Source organism: Bubalus bubalis, chromosome 2 (genome assembly GCF_019923935.1).
Source record: "Bubalus bubalis isolate 160015118507 breed Murrah chromosome 2, NDDB_SH_1, whole genome shotgun sequence".
Classification (NCBI taxonomy): Eukaryota; Metazoa; Chordata; class Mammalia; order Artiodactyla; family Bovidae; genus Bubalus; species Bubalus bubalis.
Window position 1 is genome coordinate 8,914,729 of NC_059158.1, and position 27,782 is coordinate 8,942,510.

Below are 27,782 nucleotides of genomic sequence, written 5' to 3' on the forward strand. Positions count from 1 at the left end.
AGAAATGACATGCAGTAGTCCAGAAACATATGTTGGGGCAGTTCATTTTTTCCCAGTGATATATTTGTGCAGCATTTTTATGTGCCAGGTTAAGCATTGGGAATATAAAAGTCAGTGAGACAGTATGGTCTTTGTGGTCAAAGACCTTATAATGTAGCACAGGGAGATAGGTAGACTGCTGCTGCTGCTAAGTCGCTTCAGTCGTGTCCGACTCTGTGTGACCCCATAGATGGAAGCCCACCAGGCTCCCCCGTCCCTGGGATTCTCCAGGCAAGAACACTGGAGTGGGCTGCCATTTCCTTCTCCAATGCATGAAAGTGGAAAGTGAAAGTGAAGTCGCTCAGTCGTGTCCGACTCTTAGCAACCCCATGGACTGCAGCCTACCAGGCTCCTCCATCCGTGGGATTTTCCAGGCAAGAGTACTGGAGTGGGGTGCCATTGCCTTCTCCAATAGGTAGACAGACAGATGCAAAGAAGTTTTTAAAAGTGTATGTGAAGGGCAGGTGTTGTTTTGGAGGCAGAAAGTAGAGGGTGTCAGGCCTGACTTGGGCAAGAGAGAAATCTGGAAAATCTTCGTACAATTTACGAAGGAGTTCAGATTTCATCCAGGGAGCACTGTAAAAATATTTATTAATAAACAGAAGTCTCAATGACATAGAGTTGGGAGACCAAACTGGGGCGTTGTCACACCCTGGGAGGATAGCAGAGCCCAACAGGGAGAAAACAGACTCTTTCCTGGCGGGGATTCAGCCAGTGAAAAGCCATGGACTCTTTGTTGGCTAAGTCCTCCCAACTTCCTTTTCCCTTTTGTAAAAGTGGCCCCCTTTCTGGGACTTTCACGGGTTGTAGACTTCCAGTTGAATTTCTCTGCTGATCCTGACTGAATCTATCTTTTTGCTGGAGAAGTTACCAGCAGTCTATTTGTTTTAGGTCAGCAACACCGAAGGTAGTACAGGGATTTTTAAGCAGAGGTAGCATGATGGAGTTACCTTTTTAAAAACGATTATGAAAAACTGCACACATACAAGTGTGGACAGAAGAGGATAATGATCTGTATAGATTCCTCATGTATTCCCCCAGTCCTGCATTATACTGAAGCAAATTTGTATACGTTTTATGAGGGTGTTGCCGGCAGAGGTTAAGCAGGGACTGGTTGAGAAGGGACCTGGGTCCGACGCTCATAACCAAGAATGGCCATTTCAGGACCTTGAGCAGCAAGTGTCAAAAGACCAAGACTCTGCTATTCTGGTATATGCATACAAAGGCCCCGTAAACGTTTCAAGTACCAGCAATTCAGTTTGCCTTCGTTTCAGCATGACTTTGAACTTGTAAGTAGTTTTGCTAATTTCTCCTGCTCTAATATCTTTCTGACTCACAGACATCTATAAATATTCACTCAGCTTAGAAGATATTTTTAAAATATTTGTAAAAATCTATAGCTTAAAATTGGAGAAGGCAATGGCACCCCACTCCAGTACTCTTGCCTGGAAAATCCCATGGGCGGAGGAGCCTGGTTGGCTGCAGTCCATGGGGTTGCTAAGAGTCGGACCGACTGAGCGGCTTCCCTTTCACTTTTCACTTTCATGCATTGTAGAAGGAAATGGCAACCCACTCCAGTGTCCTTGCCTGGAGAATCCCAGGGACGGGGGAGCCTGGTGGGCTGCCGTCTCTGAGGTCGCACAGAGTCGGACATGACTGAAGCGACTTAGCAGCAGCAGCATAGCTTAAAATATACCCATATATCTAAAGGAGATTTTAAAAAGATCAATAGATAAAATATATACATATGACTTTATTGAGAGGGCAAGGTTCAGAACCTATTTGCTAGTCCCCAACATTCATTTCTGTAGTTGATATTAATGGTGAGAATGTTTTCGGGCATGAATAGGTGTTTAGAGTTTTAAGACATGGCAGAGAGGGGGCATGAAGATTTCATTTTTGTGTAGGTCGTAAAACAGGGATTCAGTTTCATTCTTTTGCATGTAGCTGTTCGGTTTTCTACTTATTGAAGAGACTGCCCTTTCCTCCTCGTATACTCTTGGCTCCTTTGTCGTGAGCTAACTGACCAAATATGCATGCATTTATTTCTTGGCTGTCTGTTCTGTCCCACTGATCTGTGTCTGTTTTGTGACAGTACTGTACTGTTCTGATTACCATAGCTTTGTAATACGCTTTAAATCACGAAGTGTCCCTTCAATTCTGCTCCTCTTTCTCAAGATTGCTTTGGCTATTTGGGGTCTTTTGTGGTCCCATACATGTTTCAGGATTTTTTTTTTTTCATTTCTGTGAAAAAGGTCATTGGAGTATTAGTTACTTTATTGAGATATGATTCACACACCATAAAGTTCACCCATTTAAAGTGTACAATTTGATGGCTTTTTGGAAAAGGCAATGGCACCCCACTCCAGTACTCTTGCCTGGAAAATCCCACAGGCGGAGGAGCCTGGTGGGCTGCAGTCCTTGGGGTCGCTGGGAGTCGGACACGACTGAGCGACTTCACTTTCACTTTTCACTTTCATGCATTGGAGAAGGAAATGGCAACCCACTCCAGTGTTCTTGCCTGGAGAGTCCCAGGGACGGGGGAGCCTGGTGGGCTGCCGTCTGTGGGGTCGCACAGAGTCGGGCACGACTGGAGCGACTCGGCAGCAGCAGCAGATTCACAAGGTGGTTCTCGGTCACCACAGGCAGTGTTGAGACATCTTCATTACCGCCAAGAGAAAGCCTGCTCCCCTCAGTGAATCTCTCCAGTCATTTTGTCTCCCCTAGCCTTAGGCAACTACTAATCTATTTTTGTTTCTATAGCTTTCCCTATTCTGGACATTTCATATGAATGGAATCAGGCAATATGTAGTTCTTTGACTGACTTCTTTCACGTAGCATAACATTTTCATGTTCATCCATGCTGGAACATGCATAAGCACTTCATTTCTTTTTATCACCGAATTATTATATGGATATGACACGTTTTGCTTATTCACCAGTCCGTGGATGGTGATTTGTGTTCTCTCCATTTTTTGGCTGTGATCAAAACTTCTGCTTCGAACATTACACACATGTTTTGGTGTGGACGTCTGTTTTCGTTTCTTCTGAGTATATGCCTGAGACTAGAATTGCTGGATCATATGTTAACACCTTATTTAGCCATTTGAGGAACTGCCCGTTTCTTTTTCAAAGTGACTGCACCCTTGTACATTCCGACAGCAGTGAAGATAAAGTCCTATTCCACTACATCTTTCCAATGGTTGCTGTTATCTGTGTTTTGGATTATAGTCACTCGGGAGGATTACTAAGAGAGGAAGTGAGATTCGGTGGTCAAGAAGAGTGTTGATTCAGTCAGCTAAAGCCAGTAAGTTGAGAAAACCTAGACACTTACATACATTATGTTACACTTTAAAGTTTGCGCATGTTATTTTCTTGTAATCATGGGAACATTTTAGGGTTGGAAATCCTGTTGTGCCCATCTTAGGGAAGAGGAAACAGCAGCAGTGGTCATGTCTTCCTCCACGTCACCTGCTGATGCTGCTGTACTTGGGCTAGCCCTCTGCTTCCACCTCTGCAGCCTTGGTTGGCTCCTTCTGAGATGTGAACTTCTAAGAGGAGACTGGGCTTCCCTGGTGGCTCAGTGGTAAAGAACCCACCTACCGATGGAGGAGATGCGGGTTCAGTCCCTGGGTCGGGAAGATCCCCTGCAGAAGGGAATAGCAACCCATTCCAGTATTCTTGCTTGGGAAATCCCATGGACAGAGGAGCCTGGTGGGCCACAGTCCATGTGGTCGAAGAGTCAGGCATAACTGAGTGACTAACAGAAACACACACACACACACACGAGGCTACTGTTCTAGCCAGTGAAGTTTCACTTCTTAAAGTGATTAATGAAATGTGAAAGTGATTGCTTCTGGAAAATTCAGGAAGAAAAAGAACATGGAAAACAAACTGAATTCATTGAAAAGCAAAAGAGGAAGTTATGTGTGTTTTGGATGATAGTCGCCCTGGAGGATTATTAAGAGAGATAATTATATCTGTGCTCTACCTGCTCTTGAGTCACCTCTGACCTGGGTTTCTTCCACCTGTGAGATCATTATTTCTCCTCCCTGAAGATGCTGAGTTGTCTGAAACCCAACTACATCAGGGATTAGTAAACTGTGGTCTGTGAGCCCTCTGTTTTCACAGCAGAGAAGGAAGGGTTTTTTTTTTTTCTTTACAATTACAACAACTGACAGAAATCAGAAGAAAAAGACTATTCCATGATGTAAGACACTTACACTAAATTCAGATGTCGGTGTCCATAAATAAAATTTTGTTGGAGCTCATCCATGCGTGATTGTGCATGGCTTTTGTCGCACAGCTGCTGGGTTGAGGAGCTGCAGCAGAGATCTGCAGACCCTGAAATATTTGCTCTGGCCTTTATCAGAAGAATGTTGCCAATGCCTGATACATCACCGTTCCTGTAATTAGGAAGTACTGCTATTGACCATCTTAACAACATGTCTAATCTTAGGATTGAAAGGGACTCAATCACTTGTCTATATCATTCACCAGAACTGCAGTGTTACTCTTTTTCAAAGGCTCCGTGATGTCCTGGTGTAGGCAGAGGGACAGGTTTAAAATGAAAATCAACCTAAAAAGAAACAACTCATCCGAATTGGGTTCGTGGAGTATCTTTGCGCTCCCCACCCCCACCGTGACCTTTATGTGGGCTTCAGGCAAGCGCATGTGACAAAGGGGATGTATTTCTAATCCCCACCTAACAGCATGCTGTCTTGACGCTGTTATTGTTTCGGTGTGAACTTTAGAACAATCGCCTCTGCTATTTTGGCACATGGAGACTTGCCTCCACGGTAATTATTTTGCAACCCACAAAAGTAATTATAAAATCAAATAATTAGCTTCTAAACAAGCTGTAACCCCAGCGATGACTCTTGGGAGGGGAATGAAGCTCCGTTCTTCAGTTTTCATTTTTAGGACTGTCACCGTCTACCTCTCTTGCCCATTTACCTCAGTTTTTGTGTTATGTCAAGTTCAGTCTTGACTGCTACGTCAAGTTCAGTCTTCAGTGACGCACCAGCTGCCCTTGAGGTGGCTTTCTTAAACAGTAGTATTGCTCCAAGGTTATGAGCAGAAAGAGGAGCAAGCAAGAACAGGGAAAAGTGAAGGCTGGTTTAATCCTTCCAGTGGTAGGAAATCCACTTTTAAAAGGGTGTCACAGCCTACCACACTCCATACCTGGTTTGGGCTGGAATTTTGGGGAGCTGCTCTGTAGTGAGACCTCCAGATTCTGAAGGTGCTCTCAGTGAGAGTTGGCACCAGGATTCCCTGGCACAGAGCGAGGAATGCAATCTGCCACATAGTTAATGACCGTCCATCACTGACAAGCTGGCCACAGAGCAGAACTGGGGGTTATTTCTTGAGAGACTTAAGTCTGTTTATGGGCAAGTGTTTGTCTGCCATATGCAGCAGATACTGGGGTTAATGTTTATATGTTTGGAAACTTACTCATCTGATGAACTCGGCTACTCCCCATGATGAAAGGCTGTTTCCAGAAGCTGATCTTGGCTATGGGTGCTAGGATGGATTTGCTACATATTCAAGACTCGCCCTCTCCAAATCTCAGTGAGTCACTGATCCGTGAGTCCCTAAAGAAGCCAAACAGTCCCCAGACAGAAGCTTATCGTCCCCCCAGATGAACACACAGTGAACCTTTCTGCTGGCCCAGAGCCCTGTTATTTGCGTATCCACATTGAAGAGTACGCTACAATTTCCAGTTAGCCATGGTATGAATTATTCATGCCCTAGAAGCAGCCTGTGGTCAGAACGCCACCGCCTGAAGTAAAACGGAAGACAGAGGAGCAGGTTTTCATATTTGCAGCCGACAGCGCCCTTTGCAGTGGGAGCAGAAGTAATGAGCCACGGGACCCCTCCCATCCTTCTTCCCTGTCTTTGAGGCGGAATCGTGAACAGGAATGCAAGTGTCTTGTGGTCAGACGACAGATGTAACTTGGGTTACTGGCGAGTGTTGTAGTCATTGGGCTGTGTGCCTCGGTCAGTTTTTCAGCGTTTTCCAAGAATACAGAAGAGGGAATACGTAGGAAAAGGAGCATCTGTGTTCAAGAGCTAAAAATAAAGACCAGGGACATAAGGACGAGAGTTACCCTTTGGAAGAAGAAACTTGTGAGTATCTTAGAAGACCCTCATGTATAAACCAGATAAAAGGGGGGATGGCTCTGGTTTGCGCAGGGCTACCCTCTCAGAGTGTCCTAGAGTCCTAAAGCTTTCCAGTTGACTTTTTTTTTTTTTAAGATTTTTTTGATAGTGACCATTTTTTAAGTCTTTATTGAATTTGCGACAGTATTGCTTCTGTCTTATGTTTTGGTTTTTTGACCCCAAGGCATGTGGGATCTTAGGTCCCCAACCAGGGATGGAACTCACACCCCCTGCACTGAAAGGGAAGGTCTCAACAACTGGACCACCAGGGGATCTCCAAGCTTTCCCGTTTAAAAGTTGTTCTCTGCTCCGTTTAGATGAGATACAGTGTAGAGCGATTACTGCATTTTTAGAATATAAACATCAACTCATAACTGGGGACATTATATATGCTCAACTTTATCTTATAAAGATGATGAAACAGCTAATAGAGCAGCTTCTGACATAAATAAGGTATAACCAGATAAGGTATCGGTTTCTTTCGTGTGTGTATGTGTATGGTCCACCCTAAAGTAGAGTTAATTTGGGGGAAGATGTATATATTTGGTGAAGATTTGCATGGCATCATGTATAAATGGGTTCTAATAGAAACTCTTTAGCTTCAGATTATTTCAAGAGGAATGTTTAATTTCATGTCGACATTAATAGTCACCTCTGTAAAAAAGACAACTGCTGAAAATGAAATTGGACCAGGTGGCCAGTCCTTTTTGCTTCCTCTCTAACAGGCAGCTCCAGTACTCTGGCCACCTGATGTGAAGAACTGACTCATTTGAAAAGACTCTGATGCTGGGAAAGATGGAAGGCGGGAGGAGAAGGGGAGGACAGGATGAGATGGTTGGATGGCATCACCAACTCAATGGACATGAGTGTGAGTGAACTCCAGGAGGCCTGGAGTGCTGCAAACCATGGGGTTGCAAAGAGTTGGACACGACTGAGCAACTGAACTGAACTAACAGGTGGCTCAGTGGTAAATAATCTTCCTGCCAATGCAGGAGGCTCAGGAGACATGGGTTTGATTCCTGGGTTGGGAATATCCCCTGGAGGAGGAAATGGCATCTCATTCCAGTATTCTTGCCTGAAAAATCCTATAGACAGAGGAGCCTGGCAGGCTACAGTGCATGGAGTCGCAGACAGCTGGACACGACTGAGCACGTATCTGTCTCTAACACTGTTGATGGAAACTTGTTGAAATTCACCATTAGATTTATAAGCAAATGTTGAGGACCAAATAGGAATGACACTTAGCATTTAAACCGTAAGTAGATGGGTCAGTGTGTGACTCGCTCAAAGTACATAGTTCACCATGAATGAAATGACACAAAGTTACTTTGAAAATATCATAGCCATAAATTATTGTGAGATTTAACTGGGAGTGTTTCCACTATGCTTTTAGAAAGCAAACACGGCTTATTTTTATTGCAGAATCCTAAGAGTGCAATTCCTGGCAGTGTTTTCCAGACAGCAGGAATTAGCAGCCTCCAGGGGAGGGTTAGGAAAACAAAGCACCCTCTGGGAACCCAGCTCCTAAGTCCTGGTGCCAGTAGCCTCGATACAAACTGGCCTCAAACAAATTCAGTCTTGACCTCGGTTTCGCTCCTTGTGAAAGCGGGGAAAGGAGAGGTGGATCATGCTTGCTCTTCCAGAGGGTCTTGAGAATCTTTAGAAGGCTTTTGGAAATTTTTCAAGAATAGAAAACACGGCAGGGGTGGGGGGCGGTGTTGTGGTTTTCAGTCTGTGGTGCCAGCTCCCACATTCAAAAGGGATGAAGGGCCTGCGTCTGTCTTTTCTCCTTGTATTCTCTCTGGGGTCCGTGGTGATGGTTGGTGGAAGGATGCGGAGCCAGACAGGCTGAGGAGCTTGCGGGACGGGGAGAACCATTGTCACGTTCTCTCAAGGTGAAAGAGCAGAGGGCTTCCCTGAGCTCCATGAACAGATGACTCTGCCATCTGCTTCCGGCTGTGCGTGGCCTCCCGCACACCCAGCCGGGCCCTCTGCAGACTTGCAGGTCACAGAGCAGTGTGCTTTCAGAAGAGCAGGCTCCTGAAGGCTAGGCCAGAGACCCCAGCACCTTACCCACGGCTGGTCCCCCCAAAAGACTAAGGCTCTCCCATCAGGCCAGAGGGGTGGGCCAAGGCCCCTAGGGAGAAGGAGCCTCTTCAGAATGCAGTCCTCTCCTGTCCCGCTGAATCCGTAGACCCAGCACCTTACCCACGGCTGGTCCCCCCAAAAGACTAAGGCTCTCCCATCAGGCCAGAGGGGTGGGCCAAGGCCCCTAGGGAGAAGGAGCCTCTTCAGAATGCAGTCCTCTGCTGTCCCGCTGAATCCGTAGGTATCACAGACTTTTAAGTGCACAAATATGCCTGTGACTTGGGGATAAAAAGCGGTCAGAGTGGGGATTATGGACTAGTCAGGAAGTAGATGGGTTAATCAGGGTGCTTGGTACCTCCGCCTTGGCTCTTAATTTACTCCCTTTCCTTCCTTATGGATATGCAGGGTCCATTTTATTCACTTTTTCTGACACACAAAAGTTTAAATTACCTGTATCGCTTGTGGGAAAATAATACATTTTCTGCCTGGCGCACACGCATACTGAGGTCCATCCTTTTTAGACGGTAATAAGGCAGAAAAGACAAGGTCTCCCTTGCCATTTGGAAATTACGGTCCATCCAGATTCCAGGGTCTGTGCCCTTCCAACCGAGACCCGCAGAACCACTGAACTTCCTGCCAAAGACCTCCGCCTGTAAAGGAGGCTGCCTCACGCACCTCTGCTATTGAACTTCTCAAAGCAGCTCTGATTACAGCGTGAGAAACTTTAGCACTCAAGTCCTGACCTTCAGTGTTAGGAATTGTTGTCAGTTTTAATGAGATGTTTTCCAGAATGTGTTCCACAGAACACATGCTCCATGGGATGGTAATAGATGGTATGTAAAAAATTTCAAGACCAAGCTAATTTGGAAAAAAACTGAGCTGAACAAAGTTAAGTAGATTGGTTTAATCTCTGAGCCTTGGTGTGCCCACGTGCTTAGAGAAACTTCAAGAACAGAGTGTTTATACTTATTTACCCAGATTGATTTCATCATACACAGTGTTTTGTTTTGTTTTGTTTTGTTTTGTTTTTTTCCTTGGGGGGTGGGGAGGATCACAGGTGATGAATGTCCTAGAGAAGAATTCATGTGTGGCTTCAGAATTTTCCCATAGAAATGCTACATTGATGGATTGCTTCCCTCTTGCGAAAGATACAGAATCCTACAGAACAATGAGTTTCGGTCATGAATTTTTCTTTCTGACCGGAAGCTACTGGCATTAAGCTTCATGTTAACTGCAAAGAAATACTTTCACTTTTGCTGAACATGTATTATTCAGTGATTTTTGACTAAAAGAGCTATGAATGCAAGTTATTATACCTTCGTTTCAGTGAGTCCAGCAATTAGGTACTTTTTCAGTTTCCCAAGTTAGGCTAGAAGGTTGAACTGTGCAGCAGGGCTGGAGCTTCTAGAGATCTGGGTCTCCATATGTGGAACATTTCAGGTCCATGTTGTTCAGCCTCATGATTACTGACATTTTGGACTGGATATGCCTTTGTTGGCGGCGGGGAGTGGTATTCTGTACACTGTAGAATATTTAGCAGCATTCCTGACCTCTGTTCTGGCTTCCCAGGTGGCTCAGTGGTAAAGAATCCGCCTGCCAAGCAGGAGGCGTGGGTTCAATCCCTGGGTCGGGAAGTTCCCCTAGAGAAGGAAATGGCAACCCACTCCAGTATTCTTGCCTGGAGAATTCCATGGACAGAGGAGCCCGGCCGGCTACAGTCCATGGGATTGCAAAGAGTTGGACACGACTGAGCACACACACGCTGGCCTCTGTCCACTAAGTACCAGTAGCATCCATCACTAACATCTTCAGATGCACCTGGGACTTTTAATTTGGTAGGAGGACAGACAAGAAGGTAACTGCCTTTGAGAGAACGGAGTATTAGAGTTGCTGAAAGCAAGCAGCATGCCACGCACCATGCAGGGTGTCCCCGGGGACGCACAGGGAGGGCCAGGAGGCAGGACCCAGAGATACTACAGCCCAGAGTTTTTATCGTGCTTTTTGCTGGAAAAGAACGGGCGAATCAAGGTAGGTGAATTTGAGCGAGTTTAGGATTGGTTCGTTTGAATGATTTTGACTGGCTCATGGTTATAACCATGGTCTCTAGTTGTTCAGTACCTGGCCCTGGGGTGATTGAGGGCAGAGGAAATATTCACTTGGTGTGTGAGAGTTAGATCCAGGAGAGGGTTGGGGGATAAGCTTTTGATTACTAGGTTTGCCTCGGAAAAGTGCTCTTGCAGGCAAATTGCTTACTATCTCTAGGAATTAGCTAGTTCTGGGAGGGGCGGTCTCTCCAGGCCCCAGGATGGCAGAGCATCATCAAATACAGAAAATATTTAAACACAGCCTTCATACACCCACTTCCCACTTGTGACAACCAAAAATGTTTCCAGACAGTGCCAAATGTCTGCCCCCCAGCCCCGGGGGAAAGAGGGCAAAGTTGCTCCTGGGTTAAGAGTCACTGATTAAGGAGACTTCTCTGGCGATCTAGTGGTTTAGACGTGGCCTTCCAGTAATTCAGGGGGCTCCCCTGTTCAGGGACCTAGGACCCTTACATGCCTAAGAGGCAAAAAAAAAAAAAGCAATATTGTAACAAATTCAATAGAGACTTTAAAAATGGTCCACATGTAAAAAATCTTAATAAAAAGGAATCACTGATGAAGGGCCAGGGTGTGAGGGGTACCAAGCCTGAGTGGGGTCACCAAAGCTCGAGATCAGCGTGGACTAAAGCCCAGGAGGGGCATCTGTGTGAAGGGGGCTGGTGGATTGGCAGAAGTCAGGAAGGCAGAAATCCTAAGTGGGAGGATTCAGAGAGCAGGAACAAGGAGGGGAAGGAAGCGTGAGTATATACGTTGCTGCTGCTAAGTCGCATCAAGTCGTGTCCGATTCTGTGCGACCCCATAGACAGGAGCCCAACAGGCTCCTCTGTCTCTGGAATTCTCCAGGCAAGAACACTGGAGTGGGTTGCCATTTCCTTCTCTGCAGCTCTGCAGCAGGCATGAGCAAATGGGTTGCAGGTGGGGTGGGGTGGTGCTGAACAGGATCGAACAATACAGTTGTGATGATCTGTACTTGGCCAAGGGTAGTCGCAATAGGACTGGAGCAGAAAGGGGTGCAGAGATGTTTCTTGACAGTAGCAAATAAAGGCTGAAGGGATAAAGAAGAGAGTTACTCCACAGTGTCCAACACAAAGCTTGGAAAACCGGTGCTCCCTTCCCATGGCCTTCTCTGCAACAGAGAAGGGCATTGGGTGTAAAAGAAAGTCAGGCTGGGCTCTTAGGAACAGGGTAGAATATGGGCCCATTTAAAGATTTTGGTTCATTTCGTTCATTTCCATGGTTTTCTTGGTGGCTCAGATGGTAAAGAATATGCCGGCAATGCAGGAGACATGGGTTTAATCCCTGGGTCAGGAAGATCCCCTGGAGGAGGAAATGGCAACCCACTCCAGTATTCTTGCCTGGAGAATTCCATGAACAGAGGAGCCTGGCAGGCTGCAGTCCACGGGGTCACAAAGAGTTGGGCACAACTGAGCGACTGACACTTCTCCATGCCTCATTTTTAGTTTTCATAATAGTGCATACTTCTGTTATACTGACAACGATCCAGGCTCTGCTCTCTGCACTTTCCATACATCAGCTCATTCCCCATGGTGACCTCTGAATGCAGTCACCATTTTCCAGATGAGGAAACTGCGGCTTAGAAAGATTCATTATCTTGCCACAAATATGGCAAATGTGTGCCAGTCACCAAGTACTCAGCTTTGCAGCTCCTGGAGCACATTATCGACACTCAGCTGCTAGGCCTTTTGGCATCATTATCTCCTCTCATCACTGGGTACACTTATGTACTTCTTGGTTTTCTCACCTGTGACCTGCAGAGGCTAAGCTTATACATCCTGTTTATCTCTGTCACACTGTGTCTGAACGATAGTTCTACTTATTAGGCAAATCAGACCTAGTTCTGTTATTTATTATAATGGAGACCTTTATTCTTTAAAAGAAATGGGTTTTCAAATGTTTTCCTTTTGAGACCTTGGTTGGCCCAGGAAGAGAGACCCTCTCCTTGAAGTCCCAGGCACAGGAAGCCACTCTGCTCTCTCTTTCCCCGCATCTCTGAGCTCCTTGAGGGCAAGATGCTGTTTTATATGTTTTTGTATTCCTGGCACATAATGTGTTCCCAGTAAAAGATCAATAATTTTGTTTTGTTTTTGTTTTTTAATGACTTCAGACTGAGAAAATCAGATTTCATAAGTTGCATTTGGCATAACATTACCATGATTCGAGTAAACTCTTTTCCCGAAGAAAAGCATAGTTTGAGCCTTCAGGATGGCTACAAAAACAGATCTAGAAGGTCCTATCGAAAGGAAGGGAAGCTTCTTACGTAGACAGTAGAAAGCAGAGGGCTTCCATGCCTCAGAGTATGAGCACAAATGTTGAGTTGATGTGACTTACTGTTGAAGAGTTTAGATGGTGTTGGCAAACTTTTCCCATAAAGGGCCAGGCAGTAAACATTTTAGGCTTTCATCATACGATCTCTGTTGCAACCCCTCGCCTCTGCTGTGGTCGTCCCAGAGCAGCCATGCTGCTGCTGCTGCTAAGTTGCTTCAGTCGTGTCTGACTCTGTGTGACCCCACAGATGGCAGCCCACCAGGCTCCCCCGTCCCTGGGATTCTCCAGGCAAGAACACTGGAGTGGGTTGCCATTTCCTTCTCCAATGCATGAAAGTGAAAAGTGAAAGTGAAGTCATAGGCAATGTATAAACGAAAAGTCGCATTTTATTGAAAAAGACAGGCAGCAACCCAGACTTAAACCAAGGGTTATGGTTTTCCAACCCCTGGTGTAGACTCTCAAGCGTGACTGGGCCCAGTTCCCAGCTGGGCCACTTCCTGAGGGTCTGATTGAGCCTCAATTTCTACGTCTCTAAAATGGTGACTCCGGTAGCATCCACTACTTAGGACTGGAGGGAGGGTCAATGAGATAGTATAAGTAAAGCATTTGGCACTGATCCTAGATACAGTAAGCAAGCACTCAATATGTAGTGTCCATTATTGCAATTATTATACTATTCTTTATATCCTCCTGGTTTTTTCTTTTTGCTCTGCATTGTAAGAAATGAATTCATGCTTGTGAGTGCTATGGTCACATGTTTTATTTGCAGCCCTCTTTTTCTGTCTGTAGACTTCTGGAGTTTAATAATAATAATAATGGTATCTGCAGTTTCTACCTACAATGATTGTTGTAAGTACAGACTTCACGTGTAGTGATAATTTACACAGTGTCTGGGATGTGGCACTCGATATGTTGTAGCTAATAGGAAGAAAAGTTGAAAATGTAAGGTTTTAAAATAAAATTTTAAATTAAAAGAAGGAAAAAGAATATAAAATAACTCACTAATTACTTAGGAATCATGCTGAATCTCAGTTAAATAGGAATTCTGATGGGGGAGATCTTAGCATTCTGCATACGTAAATGACTTCTTTTTTTTTACATTTGGAGCCAATTAATTGCTTGGCTCTGTTAATCAATGATTTCCTAAAGTGGAATCCATTGTTCATAAACTAGGAACTTTAAAACCAGTCAAGGCATTTGCTTTTCCAAACAATCTGTTTATATTATAGCCAAACAAGGTAGGTCACAACAAGCAAAACGGCTGTCTGTTGGTCCTGCAGCACAGTCTGTTTTACATATTGGGGGCAGTCCCAGTGAACAGGCACAGATGTGCTGAGCCAATAACCCAACAGTAATACGTACAAGAGGTGAAGGCAGAGCTTGTTGACAGGCCTGGCTCCTTCTGAGTCATGTGTTCTGAATTATAGGGAACAGGGCTTCTCCACCTTGGCACCACTGATACTTAGGGCCGCATAATTCTTCATTATGGGCGCTTACCCTGTGCATTGGAGGGTGTTTAGCAGCGTCTTGGCCTCTACCCACTGGATGCCAGTAGCACCCCCCCGCCCCACCCCAGTGCCACAACCAGAAAGCTCCCAGATATTACCAGTGTCTTCCCCCAAGTCCCTCCCTCCCTCACCCCAGCTGAGAACCACGAGTGTAGACTGATGGTCAAACAGCGCCTAGAGACATCAAGGCCAACATACCGAGGCAGTAATAACCTATTCCTATACAGGCCTGATTTCTCAGGATAGCCTAAATTTCAAATATTCTCACGTCAGCAAATTATGTTAAATTTGGAAATACGGTGATGGTCCCTACGGATGTTTGTCTCATTTGGCCCTTAACGTTGGAATGGGGCTTCCCAGGTGGCCCTAGTGGTAAAGAATCAGACTGGCAATGCAGAAGACACAAGAGCCTTCGCTTCGATATCTGGGTCAGGACAATCCCTGGAGTGGGAAGTGGCAGTTATTCCAATATTCTTGCCTGGAAAATTCCATGGACAGAGGAGCCTGGAGGGCTACAGTCCACAGGGCCGCAAAGAGTCTGACTCGACTGAGCACACACAAAGTTTGAACAGGTTTATTGTTTCCCCTGAAGACTGTTATTCAGTCTTCTGCTTTGGCAAATCCATGCACTTTGTACAGGTGAAGGACATAGAATGTTACTGTATCCTGGAGTGATAGAAGTCCACTGTTAGTTTAATTGTAACAGATTTCATTTAGACATTTAAAGAAGCAGAGCAGTACAATGTTTTGGTCTCTCCCCCACCCCATGTTGGTGCTAGCTTTTGAGGTAAAGCCTTAAAGCTAAGGTTTAGTCCGATTTATGTGCGGCTGGGAGGGGACAGTCTTTTGGAGTGTGTGAGAAAAGGATTGTTTTACCTGTCTACCAAGATACCTTTCCAGGTAATTTCTGGCACGTTGGTTATATCACCTGAAGCAGGTTCATTTATTTTTAGGGTGCATACCATGTGTGGACATTACTCATGCCTTTAAAATAAGTTTCAAAAACTACCGGCTTTCTTTTTAACTCACCATTGCCCAAGCAAAGGTGGCAAGAAAAACGAAATCATTGTTTGCACTTCTTAATCTTACACCAAGTTCTACATGATTATGAGGTTGTTTAACCTGTAATAGGATGTTATAGGGGGATGTTGAGAAAGGTGTCAGTTTTAAGATTGTGGCTTGAAAATATTTATGATAGAACATGTATATAGTTTTCTGTACTGCTATTCTGAGACCTATGGAATAGTCTACTAGTTTAATGCAATATCAGATTTCAGCATCAGGTTAAAGGAATTCAGGAATACATTATTTTTACCTAATACTGTAGAATAATTACCCATGAATTAATTTTTCTGACATTATATAGCTTGGGAATAATTTTGTAAAATTTTTCCTGGCCTAATCTATGTTTGTGCTGTGCTGAGTCGCTTCAGTCATGTCCAACTCTTTGCGACCCCATGGACTGCAGCCGCTAGCCGCCTCTGTCCATAGGATTCTCCATACAAGAATGTGGAGTGGGTTGCCATGCCCTCCTCCAGGGGATCTTCCTGATCCAGGGACCAAGCTTGCATTTCTTGTGTCCCCTGCATTGGCAGGCGTGTTCTTTACTACTGCTGCTGCTAAGTCGCTTCAGTCGTGTCCAACTCTGTGCCACCCGAGATGGCAGCCCACCAGGCTCCCCCGTCCCTGGGATTCTCCAGGCAAGAACACTGGAGTGGGTTGCCATTTCCTTCTCCAATGCATGAAAGTGAAAAGTGAAAGTGAAGTCGCTCAGTCATGTCCAACTCTTAGCCACCCCATGGGCTGCAGCCCACCAGGCTCCTCCGTCCATGGGATTTTCCAGGCACGAGTACTGGAGTGGGGTGCCGTTGCCTTCTTTACTACTGGCACCACCTATATTTACCACTTATTAAAGAGATACATTCTGCACTGAACACCGTTGGTCAAGCCCAGAACCAGACAGAAAAATCCTGTATATGGTATTGGTTCAATCTGTCAGAAGTTTTGAAGCTTAATTCATATAAATCTGACTTTTATTCTTCTTCAACTTGTCCTGTTTGAATTGTTGAGAAAAGAACTTTCTTGGTGCTATAAAGATAGAGCTCATGCCTGCCTCATGTCCAACAAAGTGGTATTAATAGTTTGTTTTTTAATAAAATTGTGTGTACCTTATACTGAATATGAGAGCAAAAATGCTCCCAAGAAATGTTTCTGCTGACATTTCTGCATGATCCTATCTTCAAGAAAACCTGAAAATTGTTTTCTCCATGTCTTGTCTAAGTCATTAGATGACCCTGTGCGTTTTACAGTATTGTAAGTATGTCTGAAGAGCAGAGACTCCTCTTGGTCTAATTCACAAAGCTGCAGAGAGTGCAGATTTTTGATAAATGTTGGTGAATTGAATTCATAAAAGGTGGTTTGATGGGGAAACCAATTTTTGTTAAAGTCCTTAAAATAGAATTTTTCCCCTCTAAACCACTTCCCCTCATATTTTATCTTACAAGTTCAGTTATTGCTGAGAAAGAGCTAAAAATAAACAGTTGTTTTTTCCCCCAGTGGGTATGTAGCTGAGTTCTCCTGATAATATTTTTAAAAAATCCTGTTATTGGCTTTGGGGTTGTGCTTGTGAGTATCTTGAGTGTTACAGAGAGGATTTCTTTGTGAGACTTAAATATCCTAAGTCTTCTCCGTTTGCAAATAAGTATTGTTTTCACCTGGCTTGTCCTCCTGAGTTGACTTTCTCAGATCCGTTCAATTCTGTAACTGCATCGAATTTTTAAATAAGCATAAAAGGGAACAGTTACATTTGCATTTGAGCCAGTATGAATGGCAAAAACATTTACTTTTCTGGGAAGCAAAGAGACAGGAAATAGATGAAGAAATTACCCTCAATGTTTCTTGAAGGATAGTTCAACAAATAGCAAATAATGTTAGAAAGCCTGTGAAAATATTGACTTCATGGTGTCAGATTTCTTTCGGCTTAGTGAATCTGCCCCAGGTCTCAGGCAATTCCTATTTACATATACACCCCTATAGCCTTCCAAGGATGCATGCAGTGCTTGCTTTGAGCCTTGCATAACAGTTAGAATATATTTGAATTACTCTTTGCTTTTGTGGTCAATTTAGTGCTAAGATTAAAAACTCACATTATTTTCCCCAAGACAAAAGTTTGTTTTAACTATGTATTATTAACCAGCTAGTGTGTTTTTTGATTTTTATTAGTCTATAAAGACTGTACTTCCATTTTTCAGTAGAAAACTTCTCTTTTAGAAAAATCGAATTATACCACATAAAATATTTGGCAATTTATTTTCCACTGAACAAGAAACTATGGCAATTTTCATGTTGATAGTTAGAGATGTCCATCATTGTATTTAATGGCCACACAGTTGTTTGGTCAATGATTATCCCTTAATTTAGTTAATCCCTCTTGGTTGGACCATTTGAGTTACTGTGTTTGTAATGCTGTTGAGTTGCAAATGGAGAAACGGAGTTTAGCTTGTGATGTCACCCTTCAAAAATGTATGAAACTCAATCTAGGTCAGCAAATCTCTTATTTATATTTGGCCTATGGGACAAACTTTTGTGAAAAGCAGTGACTGAGTTGAAACCAAGTCTCAGTTCAGGAAGATTTGGGAGAACACTGAAGGACTAAACAACTCTTCTAAGAGACAAGAAAACCTCTCTTCTCTCAGTTGCTGAAAATGTGAGAATTCACCAGGTCACTTCTTTCTTACATCCTAGAGGTGGACGGTCTCCTGCACCAACAGCCGCGCCTCCAGCCACGGCTGTGCCTACAAGTAACGAAAGAAGGAGTCTCAACCACAGTTGTTTTTCCTGACTCTGAACATTTCAGGAAACACTCTGGTTTGGGTATATATATTTCCTATCTTATCTTTTCCTGAGAAACATTCATTCATTTATGCACTCAAAAATATTCATTGATCATTTCCTATGTGTCATAAATGGTCCCTGCTCTCAATCTAGTATGGAAAAGTGAAAGTGAAAATGTTAGTTGCTCAGTTGTGTTGGACTCGCTGCAACCTCAGGAACTGTAGCCTGCCAGGCTCCTCTGTCCATGGGATTCTCCAGGCAAGAATACTGGAATGGGTAGCTGTTCCCTTCTCCAGGGGATTTTTCCAGATCCAGGGATTGAACCCGGGTCTCCAGGATTCTAGTATGGACAGGTCAATTATGATGCTTCTGGCTGCAGTATAAGGGAAGACCCTGGACATCTTGGCCTTAAATAATTAGATCATTTATTGTCTAACATCATAAATCCTTAAATGAGGCAGGCTCAAGCCCGAATCCATTGCCCTGAGGTTCTCTCCCCTGCTGTCTTTTGCTTCAGGACTCCATTCCCAGGCTGGTTGTGAGATGCTTATTACTATTCAGGCCTTACATTCTGACCCCACGATGATGAGAGGTAGAAACAGGACCGCCTCCTGGTGTCTTTCTCTAGGAGAAAAGAAGCGGTTCTTAGAAGCCTGACCACCTTACCGGCACCCCTTACATAGCTCAATGGCCAGATACGGGTGGGCTACCCACGCTTTAATAACTGATCAGAGATCCAGCCACTAATGCTGGGAGCGGGGCCAGCCTCCAGGAAGCTTGTGATCTTGTGGAAGAGGAATAGACAGGTGAGCTTGATGATCTGGGTTCTGTTAGGAGGGAAGATGGGCAGAAAGGGGTGCAACCTTCCCTGTTAAAGGGGAAACTGGCATTCAGAAGTGCAGCAGGTAACCATCCAGGCAGAGGCAATGGCCTGTGTAAAGGCCTTGCTGCAGAAATGATGTGTTTCTTGTGTTTGAAGAAAACAAAAGATGAGCAGGATTGGAGCCCGTAGTGAGCTGGGCGGACGGTCCCTCTGAGCTGATGTGAAGACACTGGGGCCTTGTCCTGAGAGCAGGATGACTCACTGGGGGTTAGAGCAAAGCCGTGTCATGCTTTAATTGATGTTTATGAGCGCTTCCCAGGCTGCTGTGTGAAGGACCTCTGATGGTGATGGGCAGGAATTAGAACACAGAAACTGGTGATGTGGAAAATGGGCTGACCTGAGGAGAGAGGTGGGGAGAGTTGAGACGTAATTTAAGAGGTAGTTTTGACCTGTTTTGGTGATGAATTAGATCTGGGGAAGGTGACGGAAGCATTGGTGTCAAGGCTGACTCATGGATTTCTCCCTGAGCAGTTAGGTGACTGGCATTGCCATTACTGAAGAATGATCAGACCAAGGATGAAAATCATTCATCTTAAATAAAGTCCTGTGAAATATTATTTGGAGAGGAAGAGTAGTAACAATAGAGGGTAGCTTCAGGAGCCATTCACGACCTTTTATTTGTGTAAAATAATTGAGTTTTCCCAATAACCCAGTGAAGTAGATGCCGTTATCCCCATTTTACAGATGTGGTAACTGAGACCCGGAGAAGTTAAGTAACTTGGCCAGAGGTACACAGCTAGTACATGTGGTGTCTGTTAGAAGAGCCTTCTCAGATGCAATATAAATTTAGAAATATTCAGCTTATCAATGCTAATTAAAGCCACGAGAGTAAGTGACATTGTCTAGGGAGAGCTGAGCCCTGGGGAAATCTAATGATTTAAATCAAAAAATCTGAGAGACACAAAAATACAATAGAAGAGAGAGGAAAGGGGGCAGGGAGGAGGAACATCTTCCTATACTTTGGCTTTTTATTTTTTATTCATTTATTTATTTTTGACCACACTGGGTGGCATGTGGGATCATAGTTCCCTGACTAGGGATTGAACCTATGCCCTCTGCATTGGGAGCATGGAGTCTTAGCCACTGGACTGCCAGGGAAGTCCCTAGTTTGGCTTTGGAAAATGAGTATTAGTGTTAAAAATCGTGAAAGGATTTGGTTCCTTTATAAATCAAGAAACAAGTTATAAAAGGTTCTAAGATTGGTCCACCAGAGAGTGTGGAATGAGAACATGTATGTAAGCACTTGATGTTCTGCCACTTAACACTATAGTTTGTATAAACATCTGCAAGCTATTCTTTGTATTGGGATTAGATTCAGCTGCATAAAACACACAAACTCAATGCTGCTGCTGCTAAGTCACTTCAGTCATGTCCGACTCTGTGCGACCCCATAGACGGCAGCCCACCAGGCTCCCCCGTCCCTGGGATTCTCCAGGCAAAAACACTGGAGTGGGTTGCCATTTCCTTCTCCAATGCAGGAAAGTGAAAAGTGAAAGTGAAGTCGCTCAGTTGTGTCTGACTCTTAGCGACCCCGTGGACTGCAGCCTACCAGGCTCCTCCGTCCATGGGACTTTCCAGGCAAGAGTACTGGAGTGGGGTGTGGTAGTGACTAAACAAGATCGGGTCTTATGTATCTCTTACAGAAAAGTGCAGAGGCAATCAGTTCACAGCTACTATGTATGATGGCTCTGCAGAGATTTTAAGGCCCATGGTGCCACCTAGCTTACTGCTCCTTCATTACTATGAGGAGGTGGCCTTTGTCTTCATAGCGGCTGCCAAGCTCCAGTCATCACATCTTTGCTTCATGAAATTGGATGAAGAGAAAAGTGGACCAAAGAAATGGCACATCCCTTCCCTTCAAGCAGATTTCCCAGAAGTTGCTCGCAACACTTTAGCTTATGCTATGCTATGCTAAGTCACTTCAGTCGTGTCCGACTCTGTGCGACCCCATAGACGGCAGCCTACCAGGCTCCTCCGTCCCTGGGATTCTCCAGGCAAGAACACTGCAGTGGGTTGCCATTTCCTTCTCCAATGCATGAAAGTGAAAAGAGAAAGTGAAGTCGCTCAGTCATGTCCGACTCCTAGCGACCCCATGGACTGCAGCCCACCAGGCTCCTCCATCCATGGGATTTTCCAGGCAAGAGTACTGGAGTGGGGTGCCATTGCCTTCTCCGACTTTAGCTTATAGCTCAAGTCAAAGCTTGATAATGTAGCGACACCTATCCTCAGAGGAGCCTAGGAAACAGTCTTCAGCTGGGCAAAACCCCAAGACGCTTTCACTAAAGAGGAAGGGAAACCAGGCAGCCAGCCATCTCTGCCACTGTCAATTTGCTCTTTTGTGAAATGGCAATAAAATATTCACTTTACCTCTTGTTGGCTTGTTGTAGGGATATGATGTGATAAAAGGCAAGTGCTTAATAAATGATAAAACATTGTTCAAATTGTTGCTGTGAGAATGACCATTAACTCCTCTTGCACACAGTAGATTTTTGTGTTTTGGATGAGAAAATCTTGAAACCAGTTAAGATTTTCCGCTGCTTTGTTAGTTTCAGAAGCAGGAAGTGTGAATTTTTCTACACATCTTGCATTCCAATGGCAAAGCTTTCCTTTGCTTTCAGAATCAATTTCAGACTATGCAAGACTGATATTTGATTAGCTCTGCAGCAAAATGTCTTATCAGTGTTGCCTGGTATCTGCTGAATTCATGCACTGTCCAGGGAATGCTTGGACATTCTATCCAGGAATGCTGTCTGATAAATCAGAGTGATCGGTGGGGACAGCAGTTCATGTCATTAACCTGCCTGGTCCTCCCTATTTTGACTTATTTGTAATATAATGAGGATTCCGCCCGAGGTGCCTCATGCATTTAAGGGAATGGCTCTATCATTCAGATACTAGTTGCCATGATCATATAAGAAACCGAATGCAAAAATAGCAGGGCTATGATACTGTAGCTTTTTGTACCCAGAGATTCAGGTACAGATAAAAGCAAGTAAGTCCTTTTTCCTGTTAAAATCTAGGGTGGTCAGAAATTATCTGTGAGTGTTGCTCTGCTTTTTATATTTTGAGTTTGAGTCCAGAAATAGATGACACTTTTGCACGAAATAATGACCTTTAAGATGATTCTGTCACACGAAGCAAGGAATTTCTATTATCTCTGATTCTGTATGTGCTTTAATATGTCCATATCAATTTCAGATTCCTCTAAAAATGGAATAGGGTTTGCTTTTGTGGACTACTTTTCATTTTAGGGTGTTAATGAGTAGGAACTTCATCTTCTTGTTCCTTAAATCCCCATCCCACGACTTGAGTTGTGTGATGCATGTGTAACGAATGTTTGCTGAGTTAATGCATCGTAACTTCACATGCTCACGGGCCTTGGTGCTTCTTCAGGTGCCAGAAGGGACAGACAGGAGAGAGGCCTGAGCTCGGTCTGTATCTTATGACATCCCTTTTTTCCTTTCCCGGATCTGATGCTTTTCCTTCAATGCCTAGACAGCTTTGGAAAGTGGAGAGAGACTAGCACCATTAGAGTTAATTTAGTGATGATAAGTTTTATTATATAACCTCAAAGGCAAACTGAAAAGAAGCTTATCAATTAAAATCACTTATTGCAAGTAGAGTGGGGGTGGGGGAGAGAATGGTTGACATAGTCTAGGTCAAAATTCTAATGATTCAACTTGAGGAACTTGAGGCTTCCCCCTTAGACCTGGCTCTGTCCAGTTAGTTTCCTTGTTCTGGATCAGGAGTCCTGTTTGATAGTCATTAACTCGGCTTTCTGCTACCCTCCAGCTAAGACCTAGCAGCCTTCCACCTTTCCTCACCTTCAGATGAGTTTCAAATGGAGCCACGAATGAATTCAGAGAGTCGCAGACCAAATCATTTGAAATCATTCAAACCCCTAGACTTGAAGTTAAGAAGTATGTAATGAACACACAGTAAGTGCCAGTTATTATTCTAGAGTCTAATACGTTAAACTCATTATATGTATCAATATAACGATTGTATAACCAGAGAGGTAGGTATTATCCCCATTTTGCAATGAAGGAAATGTAATTATGAGAGGTTAATTAACTTGCCATTGTCCCAGAGCAAACTGACATCTGGCACTTAGACTGTGGTTTCAGAGTCCAAATTCTAGGGCTCTGAGGTCAATATATGTAGTCATATGAAACAATAAGAATTTTAAAATAAACTAAATTAAATGTGAATTCTGACCTTATGGGGGAAAATGAACCAGTGACTTTTCTTGCTGAGATCTCTTTAAAAATGGAACGTCTTTCTTGGAGAAGAAGAATAAAAGAGCCCCAAAGAAGTTACTGAGGACAAGCAAAATAGGACGTTTACCTGTGAAAAAAAGACTAACGGCGCTTACTGTCTGTTTTCTGAAGCAAGTGAAAGAAAGAATTCCCTGTGAAAGTCTCAAAAAATATATAAGCAAAATTTCTTACTTTCTGAGTAACGGTCAAGGCCCAAGTTAGAGCTACTGATGGAATTACACACACAGGGAAAGGGAATGAAAACATATTTTAGCAAGGAAGCAACATTCTTGCAAAAATGTGTTTTCCAGAGGAACGTGTAGGTTTCACACAATCACTGCCCAAATGACAAACGGTACTGAGAGGCTGGTCTGTGAACTAATGGGAGGCAAATAAGGAAGCTAACATCATCAGAGGAAGAGAATGAGAAATCTGAGCGTAAGAGAAAGTAGACTCAAGAAATGGTTCTTTTCAGTGGAATGTGAGGGTTTCTAAGGCTGTCTGTCATCCTGTATTCAGTAATAACTGAGTGACTATTCTTATGCAATCTTAGAATGAGCTCTAGGGAGGAAAAATGTCGAGAAGTGTGTGAACCTTGACAGTATTAATGGACGGAAAGACATCAACAACCTACACATCCTGGTCTTGAGCATTCTCGAGCCATCCAGTAGATAAGAGATGTACAAGACAATTGACCATCTCTAGACTCAGAAGCCCTGGACCACTTTCATTCCTCTGAGCTGGTGCATTCTGGGCAAGTCAGTTGACCCCTCAATGTCTTAACTTCATGCAACAATAAAAGGGGACATTTAAAAGACACTGCCTTGGCATTTTGCAAATTTTGTTCTTGTGAACATTAGTCTCTGATGAGACCGAAATCATGATCCACCAGGAAACACCAAACAGTGATATTTGTGATTAAATTAAGCTTGGGAAATAAAGGATTAAAATGTTTGTTGTGGACCTTCTTAGGTCTCAGAAAGGCTAAATTGTGATATTTGAGAAAATAGGATTTTAATCATCATTGTAGGGAAACAAAGTTAAGAAATTTGGTGCCCTACCTGCATAAAAAGGAGGTTTTGAAATTCTAATGAGATGACAGAGGTACAAGCACTTGGAAAGAATAAAGCACTCTATGAACATTAAGCATCTTGGGCTTCCCAGGTGGTTCTGGTAGTAAAGAAGCTGCCTGCCAATGCAGGAGATATAAGAGACATGAGTTTCACCCCTAGGTTAGGAAGATCCCCTGGAGGAGAGCATGGCAACCCACTCAAGTATTCTTGCCTGGAGAATCCCATGGACAGAGGAGCTTGGCAGACTGTGGTTTATAGGGTCAGAAAGAATTGGACATGACTTAGTATGCAAGCAAAAAATTCTAGTGATTTGAGGATTTGGGGGCTGGCTGGTAGTACTGAAGCATGACTTAGTTTTCTGCACTAGGGATGGTCCTCCTTAGCCAGCCTCCTGAAGGCTATAGATTTAACTGGGGAGATGGGAGTAGGATTCTAGGTTTCTGTAGGAATTCCGTGTCTAGTCTGTTTCTCCACATGTGATTCTCAGAACTCTGGCATCAGAAATCCCTGGGCTGCTTATTGTACATTCACATTCTGGTTTAACAGGTTTAAGATGCAAACCAGCGATTTAAAAAATTGCACTGGTACTTCAGTTGATTCTTACATCAGCCTGGAGTGTTTCAGCATAGTTCAGAGCCTCCAAAACTCAACAAAAACAAACAAACAAACAAAAAACCCATCTAATTCCTTAAGGAACATCCTAGGGTGAAGATGTAAGGAATTGTACCCCTAGAAGAACCCTCATTGGCCAGGTGGTCTGCCTGACTTTTAAATACATACCTATTAATCCTTGCAAGTCAATATTGTCCTTGTTTTATAGGAGAGCAAGCTGGTGATCACACAGTTAATTTGTTAGAACTCTTGTGGTTGCCAGTGAAAGTGAACCCAACCCACCCTGGCTTAAGTGAAAAGGATAATTCATTGGTTCATATAATTCATTGGTCTGGGTTTAGAATGGTTTCAGGCATGGCTGGATCCAGGGCCTCAAATGATTCAGGGGCTAACCTGAGCAATACCACCCTCAACCTTTTATTTTCTTCTCTGTTGGCTGAGAATTGAGCCAATTCTCAGGCGGGCTCTTCCTTCGAGATGGCAGAAAGATTACCAGCAACTCCATGCTATAGGGCAAGGGTTGACATGGTCCCAAAGGCTGGCTGCCTGTTTGGGTAAATAAGAGTCTTTGAAACACAGCCATGTCCATTTGTGTACATTTGTTTGAGGCTGCTTTCATGCTGCAGCAGCAGAATTGAGTATTTGCAGCAGAAGTGAATGGCCCATATTGGAGCTTCCCAGGTGGCACAGTGGTAAAGAACCCTCCTGCCAGTGCAGGAGACACAGAGGATGTAGGTTTAGTCCCTGGGTTGGGAAGATCCCTTGGAGGAGGGCATGGCAACCCACTCCAGTATTCCTGCCTGGAGAATCCCATGGACAGAGAGAGGACCCTGGCGGGCTGGAGTCCCTGGGGTCACAAGGAGTCGTGACAGACTGAGCAACTGAACATACATATTTATGATTTGGCTTTACAGAAAGAGTTTGCTGACCCCTGCAGGAGAAACCAGGTTTCGTTGAGGTCTAATTTAAAGCTGTGAGAGGCATTATGTAGTTATTCAAGAGCATGGGACTCAAGGATCTGAGGTTTTAGGATGAGCACAGAACTTACATTATTTAGATTGTCCCTTTGGATTAACAAAAGACTTGAGAGTTCTTCTAAGATTTAAGTGCAAAGGCTCCATTCCCAGCACAAATTTGTAGATTAAAGGAACAATAGAATGTGTTATAAATTTTTGTAGTTGTTATATTCTTTGGTGGTTGAAGGTTAGATTCCTTGGAGATGAAACAGGAACTTTGTTTCGACTATCTCAGGAAGAATTTTGTGGATAACATCTACTATCTCAATGAATAGAAACACCTCTATAAATTTAAATTCCCCTCCTGTCTAGTCTGTTAGCAATGTTCTTTGTCCATTGACTGTCTGTGGCCCTGGAATGTGAATATCCTCTCAGCACAGAACTCTGAAAATAGAAAGTACTCGACTTAATAGAATTGTTTTCTTCCAAAGCATGTGAATTACCATTGTGCCCTAGAAATTTTTTTTTTTTTTTAACCAAGTCTGAGAGAAGGTTTTAAAATTTATGGTCCCTGCTTTGACCAGGCTTAAGGCTTAATAGGCAATCCCAGTTGAGAGCACATGCCTATCAATAGCCCCAACAAAATCCATAATTTAGTCTCATTGCCTGGCAGGGCTAACTTCCTCATCCCTGAATGAATGACTATGGGTAGGAGGGTGGGTGGAGAATGCAGTGTTCTGATTGGCTGGCGCTGGGTCACATGCCCGCCTCTGGCCTCAGGAGTGAGATAGCACTTTCCTGAGTTGCCAGGACTGGAAGTGGAGGAGAGGTGATTCTCCGGAGGAAAATCAGGAAACCCAGACCTCCTGCCCAGAAGCCAAAAAGAACCCTTATCTTACAGCTAGTAGGCAGTAGATTCCAGATCTGAACCCACATCCTCCTGGTTTCAAAACTGAGATTCTTGCCACCATACACGTGTATAGCCTTTTCTAAGTAAAGCAGATCTGAGCCTATTTCAGGCCACACTGGCACCTGCTGAGCTCCTAATTGTAGCCTGGGGCACAAGGGCTTCATGGAGAACATCCTACTGGTTCTGTGTGTCCTAATGACTTTGGGTGGGTATCCTCCAGGGCATGTTTGCTTATATTATATACATGTGCATTTTATATATGTGTACGTTTTATGACATTTTAGGATAAGACCAATGACACCACTTTTCTTTTGCTCAGCTCAGTCGCTCAGTTGTGTCCGACTTTTTTGTGACCCCATGGATTGCAGCACTCCAGGTTTCCCTGTCCATCACCAACTCTTGGAACTTGCTCAAATTCATGTCTGTCGAGTCAGTGATGCCATCTCATCCTCTGTCGTCCCCTTCTTCTCCTGCCTTCAGTCTTTCCCAGCATCAGGGTCTTTCCCAGTGAGTCAGTTCTTTGGGATCGGGTGACCAAAGTATTGAAGTTTCAGCTTCAGCATCAGTCCTTCCAGTGAGTATTCAGGACTGATTTCCTTTAGGATGGACTGGTTTGATATTGTAGTCCAAGGGACTAAAGCATCAATTCTTCAGCACTCAGCTTTCTTTATGGTGCAGCTCTCACTCCTCATGACTCCTGGAAAAACCATAGCTTTGACTCGACGGACCTTTGTTGGCAAAGTAATGTCTGCTTTTTAATATGCTGTATAGATTAACTTATACTGGCATCTGTTTTGTAGCCTTTTCAAAAAGAGGCTTGTTTTCTCCCTCATCACTGAATCCCTATTATATTAGTCACTAACATAGAGATTTGAAGAGCCAGATTTTCATAGTGTGGGAAGGTATTCTTGAAAATAGACAAATCTTCATTTAAAGCCTGGGTTTTTTCTCTTTGCTGAGAATCACATCTTCCTATTCATCAGTTTCTGAATTTTCCCACCTGTGAAGTGGAGACTGAATAATAACAGTAACTCATAAGATTAATGTGAAGATTGTGTAAGGTGTTATGT

At 43.8% G+C, this 27,782-nt stretch overlaps 1 protein-coding gene across 17 annotated transcripts in view; it reads left to right on the forward strand.

Annotated features, from left to right (window-relative positions):
- The window catches only part of PHACTR1 (phosphatase and actin regulator 1), a 518,881-nt gene that overhangs the window by 285,613 nt on the left and 205,486 nt on the right, over positions 1 to 27,782 (forward strand). The window contains exon 1 of one of the 17 annotated variants that reach the window (XM_006057781.4): positions 5,878 to 6,168. The exons of 15 other annotated variants lie outside the window; for them this stretch is intronic. The gene's annotated coding sequence lies outside the window, so the exon portion shown is untranslated. Of the gene's footprint in view, positions 1 to 5,877; positions 6,169 to 17,927; positions 18,059 to 27,782 lie in introns of those variants that run through there. One more of the 17 variants, XM_044927172.2, reaches the window with a different exon arrangement.